Source organism: Palaemon carinicauda, chromosome 16 (genome assembly GCF_036898095.1).
Source record: "Palaemon carinicauda isolate YSFRI2023 chromosome 16, ASM3689809v2, whole genome shotgun sequence".
Lineage (NCBI taxonomy): Eukaryota > Metazoa > Arthropoda > Malacostraca > Decapoda > Palaemonidae > Palaemon > Palaemon carinicauda.
Window position 1 is genome coordinate 6,330,286 of NC_090740.1, and position 23,917 is coordinate 6,354,202.

Consider the following 23,917-nt stretch of genomic DNA (forward strand, 5'->3'; position numbering starts at 1 on the left):
ATTTAGCCTTACATTTTTTTTTTAAAAAAGCTTACAATTATAGCAGATATACGTATTGAAAACCTAACAGATAGAGATCTATTTACAATTACATCTTGAAAAACCTAACAGATAAAGGTCTATTTAGACTTGCATCTTGAAAACCTAACAGATAAAGGTCTATTTAGACTTGCATCTTGAAAACCTAACAGATAAAGGTCTATTTAGACTTGCATCTTGAAAAACCTAACAGATAAAGGTCTATTTAGACTTGCATCTTGAAAAACCCAAAAGATATAGGTCTATTTAGACTTGTATCTTGAAAAATCTAACAGAAAAAATGTCTATTTAGACTTACATCTTGAAAACCATAACAGATATAAGTCTATTTAAACTTGCATCTTGGAAAAACCCAACAGATAAAGGTCTATTTAGACTTACATCTTGAAAACCCTAACAGATATAAGTCTATTTAAACTTGCATCTTGAAAAAAACCTAACAGATAAAGGTCTATTTAGACTTGCATCTTGAAAACCCTAACAGATAAAGGTCTATTTAGACTTACATCTTGTAAAACCTAAAAGATAAAGGTCTAATTAAACTTACATCTTGAAAAACCTAACAGATAAAGGTCTATTTAGACTTACATCTTGAAAACCTAACAGATAAAGGACTATTTAGAATTAAATCTTGAAAAACCTAATAGATAAAGGTCTATTTAGACTTACATCTTGAAAACCCTAACAGATATAAGTCTATTTAGACTTGCATCTTGAAAAAACCTAACAGATAAAGGTCTATTTAGACTTACATCTTGAAAAACCTAATAGATAAAGGTCTATTTAGACTTGCATCTTGAAAAACCCAAAAGATAAAGGTCTATTTAGACTTGCATCTTGAAAAACCTAACAAATAAAGGTCTATCTAGACTTACATCTTGAAAAACCCAAAAGATAAAGGTTTATTTAGACTTACATCTTGAAAATCCTAACAGTTAAAGGTGAATTTAGACTTACATCTTGAAAAATCTAACAGATAAAAGCCTATTTAGACTTGCATCTTGAAAAACCTAACAAATAGAGATCTATTTACAATTACATCTTAAAAAACCTAACATAAAGGTCTATTTAGACTTACCTCCTGAAAAACCTAATAGATAAAGGTCTATTTAGACTTACATCTTGAAAAACCTAATAGATAAAGGTCTATTTAGACTTACACCTTGAAAATGCTAACAGATAAAGGACTATTCAGACTTACATCTTGCAAAACCTAACCGATAAAGGTCTATTTAGACAAATCTTTTTGAAAAAGCCTATAGATCTTAGTATAGTTTTGGAAAACCTTACAGATATGTCTATTTAGACTTGTGTATTTTAGAAAAAACTTAGTTGAATATCTATTTAGACTTGCACCTTTTTAAAAGGCTTACACATCATACCGATATATTTTGATATGTTCCTGAAAAAAAAAAAAAAAACAGACCTTAACATCCTTTTGAAAACCGTTACAAATCTTAATGATATGTCTATCTACACAAAGGGATTTTTTGAAAAAGTCTAGATACGTCTATTTGAACTTGAGTCTTTTTGAAAAAGCTTATAAATAAAAATTTATTTAGACTTGTGCCTTTTTGACAAAGCTTAGATGAAAATTTATTCAGACTTGTATCTTTTAGACAAAGCTTAGTGATAAATGTTTATTCTTACTTATATCTTTCGTAAAAACCCACCTTTTAGAAAAACCTAACAGATCTTAGATATACTGTATGTCTATATAGACTTGTATTACAAATGTCATTTCGCTTACTGTTTTCAATATGATGATATTGTTTTATTCCAGTATTTCTTTATCTTATCTTTGTTAATTTCCGCTGGATATGTTCGTAAGTCGGGCGTTCGTAAGTTGGGTATCAAATGTACACTACAAATAGCTTAATCAGGCTATTGGCCAACATATGCCATGATGGATATAAGCACTTTGGTAATAACGAAATTTACTTGGCAACAAATATTGCGAACAACTAGATCCCAGAGAATCGGGTATATTAAACCTTTTAGCAGTCACTTGATAAAGGCATTTCCTAAAAGTCTGTTTTGTAAGCTTATGGCCTATTTTATGTAACAATCAAACACATGTATTGTTTCTTATATGAATTATTCAAAATTCATTACCTAAAGTTACCAAGTAACTAGAATAACATACAGTGGAATGTTTAACACAGCACGCTAAACACACCACTGAAAGTTTACTAAACATACAACTGAATGTTTAGCACAGCACACAGCTGAAAGTTAACTATACATACAACTGAATGTCTAACACAGCATACATCTGAATGTTTACTAAACATACAAATGAATGTTTAGCACAGCATACAGCTGAAATTTACTAAACATATAGCTGAATGTTTAGCACAGCACATAGCTGAAATTTACTAAACATATAGCTGAATGATTAACACAGCACATAGCTGAAATTTACTAAACATACAACTGAATGTTTAACACAGCACACCACTGAATGTTTACTAAACATACAAATGAATGTTTAACACAGCGCACTGCTGAATATTTACTAAACATACAAATGAATGTTTAACACAGCACACTGCTGAATATTTACTAAACATACAAATGAATGTTTAACACAGCGCACTACTGAAATTTACTAGAAATACAAAGGAATGTTTAACACAGCACACTAAACATACAGTTGAATGTTTAACAAATCTTACGAGTCATCAGAATTATTTCGTTTATCAAAGACGAAGGATTTCCTCCAGCTTCCAGTTTTACCGCGGTAACATCTAACTCCTTAGAAGAAAACTTCTTTTCCGCCATTAGCCAAGTCTAGGTAAGTCCTAATGTCTCTCTTGTGCCAGCAATGCTAGAAGCCCAGTTAAACGCTCTTCAGCAGGTAGGGCTGAAACACACAAAAACATACGTTATTTACAGTCCCCCACTCAAACATCTTCAAACTCTTATTATTATTATTATTATTTGGTGAGCTACAACCCTAGTTGGAAAAGCAGGATGCTATAAGTCCAAGGGCTCCAACAGGGAAAATAGCCCAAAAAGGGAAGGAAACAAGGAAAAATAAAATATCTCAAGAAAAGTAACACCATTAAAATAAACACTTCCTGAATAAATTATAAAAAATTTAACAAAACAAGAAAAAGATAAATTAGATAGAACAGTGTGCACGAGTGTACCCTCAAGCAAGAGAACTCTAACCCAAGATAGTGGAAGACCATGGTACAGAGGCTATGGCATTACCCAAGACTGGAGAACAATGGTTTGATTTTGGAGTGTCCTCCTAGAAGAGCTCCTTACCATAGCTAAAGAGTCTCATCTACCCTTACCAAGAGGAAAGTGGCCACTGAACAATTTTAGAAGGCTAAAATCCCTGGCTGCTACAACACTTGCACTCAATCCACAGCTTCTACAACTTTTACCATGCTTCCAGCAGGCTAAAATCCCTGGCTGTCACAACACTTGCACTCAATCCACAGCTTCTGCATCTTTTACCATGCTTCCAGAAGGCTAAAATCCCTGGCTGTCACAACACTTGCACTCAATCCACAGCTTCTACAACTTTGACCATGCTTCCAGCAGGCTAAAATCCCTGGCTGTCACAACACTTGCTCTCAATCCACAGCTTCTACAACTTTGACCATGCTTTCAGAAGGCTAAAATCCCTGGCTGTCACAACACTTGCACTCAATCCACAGCTTCTACAACTTTGACCATGCTTTCAGAAGGCTAAAATCCCTGGCTGTTACAACACTTGCACTCAATCCACAGCTTCTACAACTTTGACCATGCTTTCAGAAGGCTAAAATCCCTGGCTGTTACAACACTTGCTCTCAATCCACAGCTTCTACAACTTTGACCATGCTTTCAGAAGGCTAAAATCCCTGGCTGTTACAACACTTGCTCTCAATCCACAGCTTCTACAACTTTGACCATGCTTTCAGAAGGCTAAAATCCCTGGCTGTTACAACACTTGCACTCAATCCACAGCTTCTACAACTTTGACCATGCTTTCAGAAGGCTAAAATCCCTGGCTGTTACAACACTTGCACTCAATCCACAGCTTCTACAACTTTGACCATGCTTTCAGAAGGCTAAAATCCCTGGCTGTTACAACACTTGCTCTCAATCCACAGCTTCTACAACTTTGACCATGCTTTCAGAAGGCTAAAATCCCTGGCTGTTACAACACTTGCACTCAATCCACAGCTTCTACAACTTTGACCATGCTTTCAGAAGGCTAAAATCCCTGGCTGTTACAACACTTGCTCTCAATCCACAGCTTCTACAACTTTGACCATGCTTTCAGAAGGCTAAAATCCCTGGCTGTTACAACACTTGCACTCAATCCACAGCTTCTACAACTTTGACCATGCTTTCAGAAGGCTAAAATCCCTGGCTGTTACAACACTTGCACTCAATCCACAGCTTCTACAACTTTGACCATGCTTTCAGAAGGCTAAAATCCCTGGCTGTTACAACACTTGCTCTCAATCCACAGCTTCTACAACTTTGACCATGCTTTCAGAAGGCTAAAATCCCTGGCTGTTACAACACTTGCACTCAATCCACAGCTTCTACAACTTTGACCATGCTTTCAGAAGGCTAAAATCCCTGGCTGTTACAACACTTGCTCTCAATCCACAGCTTCTACAACTTTGACCATGCTTTCAGAAGGCTAAAATCCCTGGCTGTTACAACACTTGCACTCAATCCACAGCTTCTACAACTTTGACCATGCTTTCAGAAGGCTAAAATCCCTGGCTGTTACAACACTTGCACTCAATCCACAGCTTCTACAACTTTGACCATGCTTTCAGAAGGCTAAAATCCCTGGCTGTTACAACACTTGCACTCAATCCACAGCTTCTACAACGTTTATCATGCTTTCAGAAGGCTAAAATCACTGCCAAATCTTCGCTCGTGTTCCCTGTCTTTCTGGTATGTTGCAAGACCTCAAGTTACTGCCCTTGAGTGATTACAATTAAATGAAGAAGTGTTGTGTTGATCATTCAACCAAATTCTTGGTGTGCTTTGTTAAACATTCAGCTTTATGCTTAGTTTGCTTCGTTAAAATTCAACAATATGCTTAATGTGGTGTTAAAATTCAGCTATATTCTTAGGTGCTGTATGAAAATTCAACGATATGCTTAGTGCTTTGTTAAAATTCAGCTATATTCTTAGTGCGCTTTGTTCAAATTCAGCTATATTCTTGATGTGCTGTGTTAAAACTCAGCGATATGCTTAGTGTGCTGCATTAAAATTCAGCAATATGCTTAGTGTGGTATTAAAATTCAGCGATATGCTTAGTGTGTTGTGTTAAAAGTCAGCGATTTGCTTAGTGTGCTTGGTTAAAATTCAGCTATATTCTTAGTGTGCTTTGTTAAAATTCAGAGATATGTTTAGTGTACTGTGTTGAACATCAAGGATATGCTTAGTGTGCTTTGTTAAAACTCAGCGATATGCTTAGTGTTCTGTGTTAAAATTCAGCGATATGCTTAGTGTGCTTTGATAAACACCAAGCTGTATGCTTCATCTGCTGTGTTAAACATTCATTTTATGCTTAGTTTGCTTTGCAAAACATTCATCTATATGCCTAATGTGCTTGGTTAAACATTCAGCTATATGCTTAGTGTGCGGTGTGAAACATTAAGCTGATGTTTAGTGTGCCTGGTTAAACATTCAGTTGTATGCTTAGTGCGATGTTACACATTCAGCTGTATGCTTATTGTAATTTGAAAAACATTCACTTTTATGCTTAGTTAAACATTCAATTACATGCTTTAGTTATGTGCTTAGAGTGTCATGTTAAGCAGTCACCAATATGCTTGGCACCCTAGACCTAAGCATAAGTGTTTATTGATGGCCCCAGCCGTAAGATGTCAAGACGATGGCAAAGTGAAGAGTGTGGTGTTTCACACGATTGTACATAGTAACGACATTTCTCTTTTTTGTATATATTATCCTTTGTATCTTCGCTCTCCCCTCGCATTGACAGCAACTTGCATCAACCTGTCTGCTTTTCTTTTGTTAACTGTTAACAGAACCGGTTGCCGGTTGGACATGAAATAGCCTGTTGTATTTTGTGACCTTCTTGCCGAGACTTGGTGTGTATATAAACTCGATGTTCTATAATAAAGGTACTCAGTAGCTTTCATCTCGCCTTTTGAGTCACAACCAACTCTTGGCCTGTCACATTGGTGACCCCTGAAGTCAACTCGCTCCTCCCGCCTTCCCCCCCTCACTGGTACTATGGCGGAATCCACGGAAGTTGGCGCCGCCCCCATTCAAACTTTCATCGTTCGCCAGTGGAGAGGCGTCTGCTTGGTTTCAGCGCGTAGAAGTCCTGTTCCTCATCAAGAGCAAGACTTGCTCAACCACCAATGCAGATTATGTTTTCGCGGCGATACCCGAGGACACCTTCCCTTCCCTGGCTTTGTGAACAAGGAGACACCCCAATAGCGTATGATGCCCTCAAAACATACTCGCCGTCGCCAGCCGCCCATATAGCAAAGCTTTTTCAGCTCTCTCAACAACCGTTGGGGGACCAAAGGGCTTCGCTCGCCCTCAGGGAAATGACTAGTATTGCTCGCCTGAAACCTGCCACAGACGGCTCTCCTCGTGAGATGAACCTACTTCGTGCCCTTTGGGTATGCCTTTTACCCAAACCTGTACGCGCTGCCATACCCGATGTCGATAGTTTACCCATAAGACTTGATAAGCAAATCGAAGCCCTTATGGACAGCCACTTCACGACCTTCAAGACCTCCATCAACACCTCCACTCCTGACAGAGACGATACCTATTCAAAGTAAACCGAAGCGGACGTGAATGCCGTAAGACATACACGCCTACCCCGTGACATGCCAGAGTGGCGACAAAGCCACCCATCACACACCACTCGCTAGCGCCCCAACCAACGACTTCTACAGCCACTTACTGCCGCCCATCGGCCGCAGTTTTGCTACTACCACTCCAGATTTGGAGCTGCCGCGAAGAAATGTGCCAAGGATTATCAGTGGCAAAAATAAAAAATGTGTAAGTAGGCCATCCCTCGCGGCGGTGGCCTCCCGTGTTTCTAATCTTTTCTTTTTACATGATGCAGGAACGAGCGTGCAATTTTTGGTAGACACGGGTGCTTGACGTTCTCTTTTGCCAAGGGAATCTTCAGGACACGCCGTAGTCTAAGTCTGCCGACGTCCGCCTGGTAGCTGCCAACGGATCTGCGATTCCCACCTACGGTTATGAGAACCCCACATTATCGTTTGGAAACGGTAAATTTAATGGGAAGTTTCTCGTTGCCAATCCTCGGTGCGGATTTCCTCTCTCATTTCCACCTTCTGGTCAATGTCACCCACCGACAATTGGTCAACGCAGACTTGTACTTGTCGACACCTCTTCAGCCCTCGCTCTCAACATCAGCGCACCCATGGTTGCCTATGTCTATCTCCTCATGTCGTACCCGGAAGTTTTCCGTCCAGAACTTCGCCAAACGCCCACGGCTCCTGCCAAGCACGGTATTTATCACCCTATCAAGATGACGGGACCCCTGGACTTCGCAAAATTCAGACGTCTGGCACCGGATCGATTGGCAGCCGCCAAACAGATGTTCGCCTAAATGGAAGAAATGGACCTTTGCCAAAAGGCCCCCAGCCCATGGTCGTCACCCTTACACATCATCCTGAAGAAAGAAAGCTCCCTCTGTCCGTATAGGGATTACAGGCGCCTGAACATGCAAACAGAACCGGATCATTACCCCCTCCTAAACATCGTCGACGTAACTTCTTACCTGCACAAAGCGAAGGTTTTCTCCACGCTCGACCTCCTGAATGGGTATTATCAGGTGCCTTTGAACCCAGAAGATATCCCCAAGACCGCCATCACCACTCCGTTCAGTACATACACCTTCAATTACTCCTGTTTTGGCCTGCGTTATGCTGGGGCCACTTTTCAACGTCTCATGGATGGCATCTTAGGGGACCTCCCCTTCTGTGTATGTTACGTGGACGACATACTTGTTTTCTCTTCCTCAAAAGAGGAACACCTCCGTCACCTGGGCATCGTGCTCGACCGACTGCAGCAAAACAGCCTTGTAGTCCGGTACGAGAAGAGTACCTTTGGCGCCAACGAAGTGTTGTTCTTAGGGAACTGCATCACTCCTGAAGGAGTCCATCCCCTTCCTGAGAAGGTAACAGCCGTTCTGAACTTCCCCATGCCCTCAACCGTTAAAGCACTGCAGGAATTCTTGGGAATGATCAACTATTATCACCGTTTTCTAACAGCCATTGCCACCACTCTTGCTCCCCTCTATGCCTCCCTCAAGGGCAAGCCAAAAGACCTGAAGTGAGGACCCCTTCAAGAAGTGGCCTTCTGCAACGCAAAGAATGCCCTATCAACCACTGCTGCTCTCACTTTTCCTATCCCACATACCCCTCTCCTTCTCTCCACCAATGCCAGCGACGTTGTTATTGGTGTAGTACTCGAACAGGTGGTCAACGGCTCGCCCCGCCCATTGGCCTTCTTCAGCAGAAAACTGTCCAAGGCAGAATCGGGTTATTCTACCTTTGATCGCGAATTGCTGGCGGTGCACTTGACTGTCCGTCACTTTCGCCATTTCTTAGAAGGTACGCCCTTCGTCATTTGCACAGACCACATGCCTCTGGTGCACGCCTTCACTCGACAGTCTAATGCCTGGTCCGCCCGTCAACCCCGACATCTCTCCGCCGTGGATGAATACAATTGCACCCTTCAACACGTCCATGGGAAAATGAATCCAGCTGCCGATGCCCTGTCGAGAAACACGTTGGCCGCCGTTCAACTGGGATTGGATTACAACGCCTTGGCTGAAGCCCGACAGGATCCAGAGTATCAAGATATGTAGGACATCCTGCACATCCCTCTGTTGGGAAGACGTCCCCCTCGATGACTCCAACACCACCCTCCTCTGTGACGTCAGTACTGGTAGACCGCGACCTTGGATTCCTGCTCCCATGCGCCAACAGGTGTTTGATTTCATTCACAGCCTTTCACATCCATCATGCCGTTCTGCACAGCTGCTGAAGACGAAGTTCATTTGGCACGGCATTTCTAAGGATGCTAAGGATTGGGTCCGCGCCTGTACTTCTTGCCAAACTTCCAAAGTACATTGGCACACGGATTCAGGAGTGGGCACCTTTCCTCAACCTCAGCGTCGTTTCGCCCACATTCACGTCGACGTTGTAGGCTCCCTACCCACATCACAAGGACATCGTTACCTGAGCATATTACTTCTGACAGGAGTACCACTTTCACCTCTCGATTGTGGACATCATTAGCCAATCTCCTGGGCACCACCCTACATCAGACAACTGCCTACAACCCCGCTGCCAATGGAATGGTTGAACATTTTCATCGCACCCTCAAAGCAGCTTTGATGTCCCGCTGCAAGGACTCCAACTGGTTCACTCAGCTTCCCTGGGTCCTCCTGGGACTAAGGACCCCTCCTAAAGACGCCCTGGACGTCTCGGCACCTGAAATGGTGTATGGCGACCCGTTGGTCGTCCCTGCCAAATTTTTTCCTTCTGCAACCTCCTCCGATAATCTTCTCCAGCGCATACGTCACGTCATGGGAAAATTTACTCCATTCTGCCAGACTTACAAGCCCCCAGCGAAACATCACATACCAACAGACTTACACTCTGCAACGCACGTCTTCCTACGCAACGACACTAACAAGCCACCGCTAACGGCCCCTCTCCTTGTGACCCGATGCAATCCGAAAAAATTCCTGCAAAACATTCGTGACAAAGAAGACTGGGTCTCCATCATCTAAAACCTGCTTATCTCCTACCAGATGACCCGTCAACAGTTTGCCTCTCTAGATCAGGGCACCCTATTTAACATGTATAGTATGTCATTTTTAGGGGGGAGCCATGTACCACCCGTGTGTCACACAATCGTACATAGTAACGACCTTTCTCTTTTTTGTATATATTATCCTTTGTATCTTTGCTCTCCCCTTGCACTGACAGCAACTTGCATCAACCTGTCTGCTTTTCTTTTGTTAACTGTTCACAGAACCGGTTGGACATGAAATAGCCTGTTGTATTTTGTGACCTTCTTGCCGGGACTTGGTATGTATATAAACTCGATGTTCTGTAATAAAGGTACTCAGTTGCTTTCATCTCGGCTTTTGAGTCACAACCAACTCTTGGCCTGTCACAGTGGCAATACATGTGATAACTTTGGATGTGAAGACATGAGGATACTATTTAAAAGTGTAAAGTGTATTATTATTATTATTATTATTTATTACTAGCTAAGCTACAACCCTAGTTGGAAAAGCAAGATGCTATAAGCCCAAAGGCCACAAAAGGGAAAAATATCCCAGAGAGAAAAGGAAATAAGGATATAAAAAAACGATATAAGTAGTAATGAACAATCAAAATAAAATATTCAAAAAAACATTAACAGCATTAAAACAGACATTTCATATATAAACTATAAAAAGACTCATGTTAACCTGTTCAACATAAACACATTTGCTGAAAGTTGAACTTTTGAAGTTCAATCGATTCAACAATCGGATTAGGAAGATCATTCCACAACTTGGTCACAGCTGGAATAAAACTTCTAGAATACTGTGTAGTATTGAGCCTCACGATGAAGAAGGCCTGACTATCAGAATTAACTGCCTGCCTACAATTACGATCAGGATGGAACTATAAGGGAAGACCTTCAAACCTAGAGCTGCATGAAAGGGTTGTGGTGGCCGATGCGGTAACGTCCCTGACTGGTGATCTCCAGACTGGGGTTTGTGTCCCTCTCAAACTCGTTAGTTCCTTTGGTCGCTGTAACCTCACCATCCTTGTAGGATAAGGAGGAGGGGGGGGGGGTTATAGGTAAGCCTATAGGTCTATGCTGAGTCATCAGCAGCCATTGCCTGGCCATCCTTGGTCCTACCTTGGGCGCTGATCAAATGTATATAATGTTCAGTCTCTAGGGCATTGTCCTGCTTGATAGGGCAGTCGCTGCAACCTCATCATCCTTGTGAGCTAAGGATGGGGTGGGGGTGTTTGGGTAAGATATAGGTTTATCTGCCGAGTCATCAGCAGCCATTGCCTGGCCCACCTTGGTCCTACCTTGGGTGGAGAGGGGGCTTGGGCTCTGATCATATGAATGTATTGGAACCTAGATATATGTCTACTGTAGGCTCCAGAGCCTTTAAATTGCGGCCCCGAGACTATATAATAAGCTCCCACGAAACATTCGAATGATCGAAGACATTAAGGCTTTCAAGAGGAAACTGAAGACTTTCTTATTTCATGAGTATTTTGACAGTGACGATTTAACAGTAAATGAACAATACGCGATATGAAACGTTAAATACTCTGACCGAACAAGGTAAACCGACAGTGGAGGTCCTGTAGAGAGTGGGGTTCCCCTGCTGTATGGGACCGGAAAAGCAGCCATCAAAGAAAGTAAAGTATATAGGGTCAGTCTCTAGGGCACTGTCCTCTTTGATAGGGCAATGCCACTGTCCCTTGCCTCTGCCATTCATGAGTGGCCTTTAAATCTTTAAACAAACACGATTAGTTAATCTAATCTAAATTCCACTGTTAAAAATGAGATAACTTTTATCTGAAACCAAGCCCAGCTATCGAACACGTAAACACCTAACACAAATGTTTAAATCTTCCAATTGAGAATTCAATAAAATAACAAAAACTGAAACCATTAGTTCGCCCAAGTAAAATTGAACTACAAGTTAGATATATTGATATTATTATTATTATTATTATTATTATTATTATTATTATTATTACTACTACATTCTATGCTACAACCCTAGTTGGAAAAGCAGGACGCTATTTGCCCAAGTGCTCCAACAGGGAAAAATGACCCAGTGAGGAAAGAAAATGAGGAATAAATAAACTAAGAGAGAAGTAATGAACAATTAAAATACACCGGTCAAAATCCAGTAAAATTGATCATATTGCTTGTGTAACTGTAAGCTTTTAGCATCTTTATTAGGTCTTGATTAATTTCATGCTATATGCAGCTTTCAGTGCTGCATATACTGTTATTAATCTAAATTACTTCACAAACGGGTAAGAAAATCTTGATTTTACATATAAGAATTTCACGACTTCTCTTCAATTTCATTCCAGTGGGAGTAGGCCTATTGTTGACATTCAAATAATGTTTAACATTGTAAACGTCAAATTTTGATAATGTAGTACAAGTGTCCCTATCTAAAAAAAAAAAAAAAAAAAGAAAAAAAAGGTAAAAGAAAAAGAAGAAAAAGAAAAGTTATTTCTGTTCGAAACAGATACGAGATTTAATTTCCCCGAACATAAACAGGATATCCGAACCGAACTGCAGGAAATGTCATTGGCGTCATCTCACACACTCTCTCTCTCTCTCTCTCTCTCTCTCTCTCTCTACACACACACACACACACACACACACACATATATATATATATATATATATATATATATATATATATATATATATATACACGACCCATCAAAATTGACGGCTAAATATTTAGATAAGATATGCACGCATATGTATTCATCATCACACCATTAATGGCGGGGAGGCGGGGAACACACTCTCTCTCTCTCTCTCTCTCTCTCTCTCTCTCTCTCTCTCTCTCTCTCTCTCTCTCTCTCTCTCTCTCTCTCTCTCTCTATATATATATATATATATATAGTGTGTGTATGTATCCAGACACTTGCTTTTTATTATAAGGGATATATATATATATATATATATATATATATATATATATATATATATATATATATATAGTGTGTGTGTGCGTGTGAAAGTTTATAACGTACGTACGAATATCATGATTGTATGAGTCACACGAGTGTAACCCTCAGCAACAAGAGAAACAAATGCAACAGGTTGAAGCAGCCCAGGGTTGCCAGATTATTTCGACTGAATTATCGTACGTGAGCCTTAAAATTGTCGTTTTTCAACCAAAATTATCGTACACAGTTTCAATATAATTATTAGGGTGTTACATGATTGACTTATTTCAAAAGATTTTAGTATAATTGTTTAATTAAACCCACACACACCTACATTGTTTATACCTTAGGTATGTATCGTACATCGTACCGGACCCAAAATAATCGTACACGTACCATAATTATCGTACGAATGGCAACCCTGAGCAGCCTGCAAAAGTAAGCAATCAAGCCCGCCAGCCAGCCAGACAGCCGGCGCCGTTCCCTATAACAAAGAGGAGCCAAAACGTTTTGCACCACACCAGGGGATTTCCGATATTCCGTCACATGACTAACAGAGATTAGATAAATACTTCCATTTCAGGTCTTTGCTTATCGAAACTATATATCACACAGCTTTACGTTCAACTGTTTTGAGAGGAAAACTCAATAAAACAGTCTTGCTGTAAAATTAATGCGTTCTAAGCAATAAAACTCCATATGACCTTGTGTATGCGAGATAGTGCGCAGAATTCCACGTTGGCAAACTTTACGTGAAGTTTGATTTTACTGGCACATTTCTATAATTTAAAACAATTTCAAATATAAATTACGTTGTCTCCTGGGAGATTATATTTCTAAAATTATGAATTACTTTAAATATATAAATTAAGTTTCTTGTTTGAAACAAAATCAAACTAAAAACCTTACTATTTCTATAGATTCCATTCGAACACAAAGATCTTGATTGCAAATTTGGACTGAGAGAAGGAATTTATTTCTCTTATATGAATATAACGGATTAATTATATGTGGAAGAGATCATAAGTAAATGGAGATGGTTTGGACATGCTCTTCGCACTCTCCAAGAGAGATTAGTTCACCAAACTTTCAATAGGGCTCCACAAGGCACTAGAAGAGTTGGAAGACCTAGGCCTACATGGTTGAGAACTATGACGCGCCAAGTAAGAAATGATGAATGGAGAAGTATTGAATTAACAGACGTGAAAAACAATCTACACATGAAGAACTGTAAGCACTCGACAAAACATTCGTGAACACATAAAAACTGGTTCCTAACTGCTAACTTCTTAGCTTATTCTTATTCTAATTAAGCTTATTTTACCCGTACCATAAATAAATTAGTAATACGATGGATGAACGTACACATAATGAAAATCTTGAATGAAAAGGAAAATTTGAAAAAGGATAAAGAATTTCTTACCTACGCATTTTCTTTCTTGATCGGTTGTTAACCAAACGAAGAGTTACATCACACGCCGTCATCTTTAAGGTTCCCGAAGATTACAGCTGCAACAAAATATTTGAAATATTACTTAAAAACCAAATCAATTTATATTCTAAGACGTTTGTTTGTGTTTGTGGAATATATGAATAAGAATATATACACATATTGTATGTATATATATATATATATATATATATATATATATATATATATATATATATATATATATATATATATATATATATATAAATTATGCTTTAAGACAAGTGTGTTTGTGTGTGTGGAATACAGAAATAAGAATATATACACATATAGTATATATATATATATATATATATATATATATATATATATATATATATATATATATATAGGCCTATATATATATATATATATAGGCCTATATTTATACACTATAGATCTATTTAATTATGTAGCACAATCAATATAAAAATATATAATTATCTACGTATATAGGCCTATAGTGTATGTATATATATATATATATATATATATATATATATATATATATATATATATATATATATATATACATACATAATACACACATACACTATAGGTCTATAAAGGTATGTATGACAATCAATATCCAAATATAGAATTTTCCAAAAATGATATCGCTGTATATATGATAATTACCTTTCACTACATAAATAAGTGTCCATCTCAAAAGTCGACGATTCACTTGGGGGGGACCAAGTGATCACCGTAGAGGGGGGGCTGTAAAAACAGAAAAAACACACATTATAAACACTGAGATATTTCATCCAACAATTCATCCATTGGTTTGTTCTAGTTTATTATTATTAAAAAAAAAGTTTCACCAACAGGAAACGATCACTGAAAACTAATATTACGAAGAGAATTTGGGCAAGTAAATATCAAAATTTGATTATTAATTGGAATATGGTAAAATAAAGTAGGAAAAAAATTGCAATAGCGAGTGAATAATACTCGCTCTGCAATTTTTTTATTTGTCTTATAACTTTTTTTTTTTTTACTTTTTTCATGTGTTAACTATAAAACTTTTTTTTTTGAGCGAATATGTAATTCAAGAGAATCTTTTTTTTAAACTATGAAATGTAGATTTAATATTGAAGTCCTGGTCCCATCAACATTAATATCATAGCAGGAATTCAAGTTGAGCCGAAGTCTATTGAAAAAGATCGGACAGGTCAAAATCTTGCAATCCAAATTTGCTCTGCTGAGCCAAGGCCTGTTCTCGAGCCTTTAGTCTCTCGTTCTCCATCCTTAGAGCTTGGATCTCCCTCCTCACTTCTTCTTGTTGGGCAATTTGCTGCTTAAGCTTCTCATTCTCCGTCTTAAAATCTTCCCTTTCTTTTCGAGTCTGTTCCAATTCTTCGGACAATTCCTTGATTTTGAGCTTGGTCTTGTCCCTGTGATTTTTGGCATTCTGCGCGTTCCTGCGCCTCTTCTCCATGATAGGATCTTCAAACTCTGATTCTTGGTAGAGCTTCCTTTTCTTGCTTTCACTCTGTTCAGGTGTTGTAGCTACTGCATTCTCAGAGGTAGGAACAGCCGCAGAGGAGACGAGGCACTTGGATACAGATGGATTTTGAACCCTTTGGGGAGTATAGGCATTTGTTACGATGCAATTGTTAGTTTTGCTGGTGAGATTAGCAGTAGCAGCAGCACAGGCCTCCCGAGGTTGAGACACTAAAGGGGGTTGGGCTACAATGATCATATTCTGTGACTGCTGATCAATCACACTTGGAATTTCCACACGTTTTCCTTGCACGAAGGCAGTGGCACACGACTGAGAGGATAAAGCTGTTGACTGTGTTGGGGCAGCAAATGCAGAAGTTAAGGTCTGGCCGGAGGCTGCATTAGTCCCTAAGGTATTTGCAATCAAAACTACTGGCTTGCCATTCGATATGTAAGAAGCTGTAACTGGCCACATATTGGGTTGATAACCGCTAGTGGTTCCTGGATTAACTAAGTCTGACCCCGCACATAGGTTAGCTTCTTGATGTTGTAGGCCTTCCGATGGGGGTATGGGCAATCTTGTGACAGAGGTAGATTCACTAGGGTCTAAGCTGGCATTGCCTCTGATGATTTCTTCCATGACAAAATTCACATACTCTTCGTTGTCGGTGTACTCGACACCCGCATCTTCGACGACCTCTCCTTCTGGTATCTTGCAGTCCAGTTGCGCAAGAAGATCGTCAACACTGTTGTATTCCATTGCTGTGGCGTTCAGGATTTCCTCTACGATGAAAATAATAATCTTGCTTTATAGAGTTGGATAGCTTGATTTTCAGGAGCCGAAGCACTGATAACCATAGACGTCAAATGTTGTCTTGTAACTAAATGCAGTTTGGCAGGAGGCTGTCTGAATTAGCTCGGTGCGGGGCCGGGGAACAGCCCGGGACTCGCCCCTGGTACGTCACATCATTGCCAGACAGCTATTGAATTAATATTGGAAACAGGTATATTGAATAGAACTTCATTTGCTTTATAATACCACAATGTCTTTCGAATAAATTTCAGGCTATTAAATTTGATCAAAACCTTTTCGGCTGTGAAAAAATAAACCCCACAAAATATACGCAATAGCACCATATATGACGTCACTTGCCAAAACGTATACATACATAGAACCTCTCTTCTTCCTGTAAATGACGATTTATTCTTTATAAAATAAACCACAGAAAGTATCTATTATCAATTTGAGTTATATCGTCAACATTGCGGATACTCATGTTTAGAAATAACTAATATTATTCTATATTCATCACGAGAAACATTTCACGAAAGAATATGGCAACACCGCTGGTTTCTTACGTTTCGTGGAATTTCAAAGGGCGCTACGTGACTGAATCTAGTTGCTTAACATGATGCAATACCAAAAAGAAGAAAATAAAGGCACCATTATACTATGGATTAAAAAAAAAGAAACTAAACTTGAGCATATAATAGATTTTCCAAAAAACGTATGCATGGGTATATCGAATAATTCAGATATAAAATATTTCTTGTTGCCATTCTGTGTTGGAATTAAGCAATCAGAAATAAACACACACACACACACACACACACATATATATATATATATATATATATATATATATATATATATATATATATATATATATATATATATATATATATATATATATATTAACAACTTCAAATGCAACCAAAGACTACTCCAGAGCAAAGGCCTCATAAATTCATGTCTGGGATTTGGCCAGTTTTCATCACAACGCTGGCCACTGCCGATTGGTGATGGTGGGAGATTTTCTTCTGATTGCTCACAGCAAATCAACCTAGTATGGGTGGCCCAGACTTTAAAAAAGGGACACACATTATATATATATATATATATATATATATATATATATATATATATATATATATATATATAAATCCATGTTGAAAAGCAAAATGGCATGCTAGTTTCCTAAGAATTAAAAGCCGCAGTTTTAAAACAACCTACTTTAATATCGTTCCCATTTTTCTGGATTATAATATGGCACATATTTTACTGCATTATTAACATCTAGAAGGTCAGGTCCTAGACCGTGTGGACCTCGTAGAGAGAGAGAGAGAGAGAGAGAGAGAGAGAGAGAGAGAGAGAGAGAGAGAGAGAGAGAGACGAATAGCTAGACATATACCATTACTATTGTTATTTATTATTATTATTATTATTGTTATTATTATTAGCTAACCTACAACCGTAGTTGTAAAAGCAGGATGCTATATGCCCAAGGATTCCAACAGGGAAAAACAGCCCCGTGAGGAAAGGAAATAAGGAAATAAATAAACTACATGGAAAGGAATGAGCAATTGAAATATTTTTTTAAGAACAGTAACAGCATTACAACACTCTATCACAAATAAAAATTAATTTACGAATCCAGTATGCTCACAGAGAGAGAAACTGCGTAGGCTCATGATAAATGAAAAAGTATGTTTGTGTGTACGCATGTTCATGTATATACTGTATATGTATTTATTTTTTATGTATATAATTAGCCATTATCCTTTTTATATCATATGGATCTCTACTTTCAGTTTTCGTTTTTTTTTCCTGTCACGGCAGCTTATTTCTCGAAACCAGCTTGCCTTTCCCAGAATCAATTTATACCGTAGGCGTATTTGAAGTCTGTGTGACAACCATGTGCAAACTTGGGGTTAAGGTTAGGGTTAATTCAGTAGACCTTTTGCTCGACCTTGACCTTGACCTAGGACTTTCGGAATTGAATCACTTCCACGTCACAACATAACAATTAGTCCCTAAAAGTTTCATTACTCTATCAGTAAAAATGTGGCCAGGAAGTTGTTCACAAACAAACAGGGGCGAAAACATAACCTCCTCCTACCTTCGTTGGACGGAGGTAATGATTAATCATAATTCTAGCTGAACCTCATATATAAACGGATTTTGAAGCAAAGCGAAAAATCTATTTTTGGGTGCGATGGCCATGTCGTCCTGATGGAAGCTTCCTATTGGCAGCTTTCTAAGGGATATTTGGTTACAGGGATACTCCCAGAGAATTGACCATAGGTCTCCAGAATTCTAACTCCTGGCGCGAGTACAGTGAACCCTCGTTTATCGCGGTAGATAGGTTCCAGTCGCGGCCGCGATAGGTGAAAATCCGCGAAGTAGTGACACCATATTTACCTATTTATTCAACATGTATATTCAGACTTTTAAAACCTTCCCTTGTACGTAGTACTGTTAACAAACTACCCTTTAATGTACAGAACACTTAATGCATGTACTACAGTACCCTAAACTAAAACAGGCACAAATATTAAAGGTGATTTTATATCATGCATTTCCTAAACATGCTAAAAAGCACGATAAAAAATGGCAACCAATGTTTTGTTTACATTTATCTCTGATCATAATGTAGAAACAAACTGGAGGTAGAGCTTTGCTTATTACCCAGACATATTTCCCATACTTTTCCCTTAGAACTACATCACATCTTCCTACTTTAGATATATATATATATATATATATATATATATATATATATATATATATATATATATATATATATATATATATATATGTATATATATATATAACGGATTTTGAGCGAAGCGAAAAATCTATTTTTGGGTAAGATAGCCATGTCGTCCTGATGGAAGTTCCTTAAAGGCAGCTTCCTAGGGTATATTACAACTACGGCGATATTCCCAGAGAATTTACCTTCAGGTACCCAGAATTCTAACTCCTGGAGCGAGTATCCCTAAAAAAGACCTTAGGGATATCGTAAATATCAGTGGACGTATTCTTGACACGCCTCATAGCAATCTATACCCCGAATAGAGTTAACACTTCGTAGGGGTAAAATGGCAAGAAAACGAAAACGATAAGAAAGGGGGGGAGCCGTTCATAAGGCATCCCTCCTCCCCGTTTCGAAAGCGTGCCCTGCGCCGCTCACGGCGCCATCTGTATTCCTTGTAGCGATACACGAGGTGCTACAGATACTGTATGTAGGGAGGGGTCCTACTATCCTTTTCACTCTTATTTATTTTGAAAAGGAGCAGGGCGGGTCCATCAGGACGACATGGCTATCTTACCCAAAAATAGATTTTTCGCTTTGCTCAAAATCCGTTTTTTGGGCTCAAGCCATGTCGTCCTGATGGAAGTATACCAGAGCATTACTGTATCTGTGGATTCTCAATACGTGCCGTACTCCTCAAGAATGTTTCTTAGTCAACTCGACTGACAGACCTAAGATGTTACCGTTATACATCTTTTCACTAATCATAAGCCATGAGAGTGCTTCCTGCCCCCTACAGGGAGGAGTCCTACTAGACTCTAGAAACGAACGAAGAGTACATATACCTATGTATGAATCACTCGCCAGCCAGTACCATATAGTGGTCTCACTCTATATGAAGCGAAGTCTTACGGGACTACCGTATCCAAAAGAAAAAGTCCCGACCAGCACCCTGGTCGAAGTAAAAATAGACAAAAGGTTATATCTGCGTAGGATTAAACTTGCTGCTACCACCATCCTCAGAAAGGGGTGGAGTCCTTATTGCTAAGGAAAGTATAAACCAGTATAATCCAGGCTTTGCATTAAGGAATAGGCTATTATAGATATCCCCGATTAATATACATAGGCTAAATGCTCAAAAAACAATATGAAATCAAAATATAGGTGAAGGAGACGCAAGGTTCCCGAGAACAAGTTTATTGAGAAACAATAAATAGACATGGTCACCATAAATATGTACATATGCTAGGTGGATGACCAACAATTTTCACAAGTACTGTAGTGCATGGATGAATGATTATCTGAAAGAAAACATATGTGTCACTTACACATACCCCGGTATCAAACTTAACGTCCATGTTACTACTTCGCTGACAATAGCGTTGGCAAACGCTTGGCACACCTGTCTGTACTTGTGTTACCATCACCATCACGTTGGAACAGTCACTGTGGGCTCTGAGAGCCTACACTACCAGTTATATCAACATATATAACTAACTATTCACCCAAGAATCCAAGTCCCAAATGATTCCGCTGTTCCTCGCAGAGTTAAACAGCAGGGTTAACGACGCAACCAACTGCTACCACAGACCTCTTTAGCTGCTCCACTTGCTTAGCATAGTGGCGAAAGAATACCCTGGAAGACTTCCAGCCAGTGTATGAACGAAGGTGTTCAAAATCCATAAAGTTAAAGAAGTTTAAAGATGAAGCAACTTTCCTCGGATCATGACCTGCGGGTGAACTGTCAGGATCCGCTCTGCGAATAAAATATGTAATTTTCGCCCTAAGTTGATTTAAAGATAAATTCGAGCCCGATGTTTCTCCTCTGAATAGTTGGCCCCCATGGAAGTCTGAAGTTCTACGAAGATAGACCTTAAGGCATTCTACGGGACATAGAGATGCATCTTCTTTCAGAGGGCAGATTCTCCAGGGACCCCACCTGTTGGTGGGCAACTCGTTCTTAGCGAGAAACGTAGGGTCCGGAAACAGGTTCAGTTCTCCCCCATCCAGGAACTGAACTCGGCCCTCCTCTCTCGAGAGGGCCACAATCTCACTAACTCTGGCCCCAGAAGCAAGGGCAAAAAGGAAGATCACTTTTTGAGTCAGGTCCTTCAACGCACATTCCTCATTATCTAGTAATGAGGCAAAATGAAGGACTTTGTCTAATGACCATGAAATAGGCTTTGGAGGAGCTGATGGTCTAAGCCTAGCACAGGCCTTTGGGATCTTATTAAACATTTCGTTAGCGAGGTCTACCTGGAAGGCATATAGAATGGGTCTTGTTAGAGCTGACTTACATGTAGAAATTGTGTTCGCCGCCAGCCCCTGTCCGTGGAGGTGAATGAAGAAGGATAGGCAGAACTCCGTAGAGATCTCGTGCGGGTTCTTATCTTTGACAAAGGCTACCCATTTCTTCCATGCAGATTCGTACTGCCTCCTAGTAGACTTACACTTGTATTCTTCCAGGAAGTCGATACTATCTTTCGAGATTCCGAACCGTTTCTTCACCGCTAGGGAGAGAAAATCATGAGCTGCAGGGTTCGGGTTTTCTGTAATGAAGCGAAGACAGTCGACTTCTGGACTTGCTGGGACAGAACTGGGTCCGGGAGTGGTAGGAACCTCAGTCGTAGTTCCAGCGCCAGAGGGAACCATACACTGTTCGGCCACTTGTGGGCCACTATTGCTGCTACTCCCTTGAAGGATCTGTTTGTTGAGGACCCTCAACATCAGATTGTGAGGGGGAAACAGGTAGATCCTGGACCATCTGTTCCAATCGAGGGACATCGCATCTATTGCTTCTGCCGAGGGGTCCACATATGGGGACACATATTTCGGCAGCTTCTTGTTGTCCTTCGTCGCGAAGAGGTCTATCTGCAGTTCTGGGACTTGTCTCAAGATGAAAGAGAATGATCCTGCGTCTAGGGACCATTCTGTCTCTATCGGTGTTACCCTGGATAGAGCGTCCGCGGTCACATTCCGGACTCCTTGAAGGTGAACTGCTGACAGGTGCCACTTCTTCTTCTCCGCCAGTCGGAATATGGCTAACATCACCTGGTTGAGAGGTGGGGATCTCGATCCCCGCCGATTCAGACATTTCACAACCACCTCGCTGTCCAGTACCAACCTTACGTGGATCGAGTGACGTGGGGATACTTTCTTCAGGGTCAGAAGTACTGCCATAGCTTCTAGAAAGTTTATGTGAAAGGTCCCAAATAGCTTGGACCAGATTCCTTGCACTTTTTTCCGATGGGAGTGACCCCCCCACCCTACCTTTGAGGCGTCTGTGTGGATTGTCACTGACGGGGGGGGGTGGCTGAAGAGGTAGAGACCTCTTTAGACGACTGGCTTGAGACCACGGTCTGAGAAGAGAACGTAGTCGAAGTGGGACCGGTCTCTTCAAGTCCCTTCGCTCTTTCGATGCAAAGGTTCTCCATACTCCCGCTGCATCTTTTAGCTGTGCTCTTAGCACAGGGTCTGTTACTGATGCAAACTGAAGAGAGCCCAAAACCCTCTCTTGTTCGCGTCTTGATATCCTCTCGGAACCTAGAAGTCTCCTGACAGACCCTGCTATTTCCTTCCTCTTTGACATCGGGATGGAAAGACGGTGTGACACTAAATCCCAGTGAATTCCCAACCACTGGAACCTCTGAGCTGGAGAAAGACGAGACTTCTTTCTGTTGATCATGAAGCCTAGATATTCCAGGAACTGAATCACTTGTAGGGAAGCTTGCAAGCATTCTGCTCTGGATGCTGCCCACACCAACCAATCGTCCAGGTAGGCTACTACCTGGAACCCTTTTAGGCGTAACTGTTTGAGAGCTGCGCTCGCAAGCTTCGTAAAGATCCTTGGGGCTATGTTTAGTCCGAAGGGCATCGCCCTGAAAGCGTAAAGTTTTTGTTGTAGCTTGAATCCTAGGTAGGGGGAGAGACGACGACTTATTGGAACGTGCCAATATGCGTCTGACAAGTCGATGGAGACGGTATATGCCCTCTTGGGCAGTAAGGCCCTTATGTGTTGTAACGTTAACATCTTGAACTTGTGGTTCACTATGAACTTGTTGAGTGGTGACAAGTCCAGAATGACTCTGAGTTTCCCCGAGTCTTTCTTGGGAACACAAAACAGCCTCCCTTGGAACTTGATGGACTTTACCCTCCTGATCACCTTTTTCTCCAACAGATCTTGGGTGTACTCCTCCAAAACGGGGGTGGAGTGTTGGAAAAATTGAGGGCACTGGGGCGGAGTACTGTACCAACTCCAACCCAGTCCATTTTTGAGAAGGCTGTGGGCCCAGGGATCGAAGGTCCAGCGATCCCGGAAATACTGAAGTCTCCCACCTACCGGCGACACTTCACTTTGACTGTCCTGCAGTCTTGCCTCCCTGGCCGCGACCACCTCTGAATCCTCGTCCCCTAGAGGGGCGTCTTGATGACCCTCTAGCTGCTCCTCTGGGCCTTGCACGAAACGTGGTCGACTGTCCCTCGAACACGGGATTGAATGCAGGGGAAGCTGATGACATGGCTTGGGGAACCCATTGGAAGGTGGTCGGGGTCTGGGCTACCAGTTGTGGAACCGGAGGCAAAGCTGGCTGTTGCTGCTGTGGTCTTTGCTGTTTGAAGGACTTGGCTGGACGGGAGGAAAACCTTGACTTCTTCGCCTTTCCTTTCGGCTGAGGGCCCTCATCCGGAGAAGACTTCCTCTTAAGGGA

The 23,917-nt window shown here is 40.5% G+C and overlaps 1 protein-coding gene across 1 annotated transcript in view; it reads right to left on the bottom strand.

Moving 5' to 3' along the window:
• Positions 1-15,383, bottom strand: part of LOC137655649 (uncharacterized) — a 41,579-nt gene extending 26,196 nt beyond the window's left edge. Inside the window, exons 1-2 of the mRNA XM_068389585.1 lie at positions 14,869-15,383; positions 14,185-14,270 (exon numbers count right to left, since the gene is read on the bottom strand). The gene's annotated coding sequence lies outside the window, so the exon portion shown is untranslated. The remainder of the gene's footprint in view (positions 1-14,184; positions 14,271-14,868) is intronic.
• Positions 15,384-23,917: the final 8,534 nt, after the last annotated feature.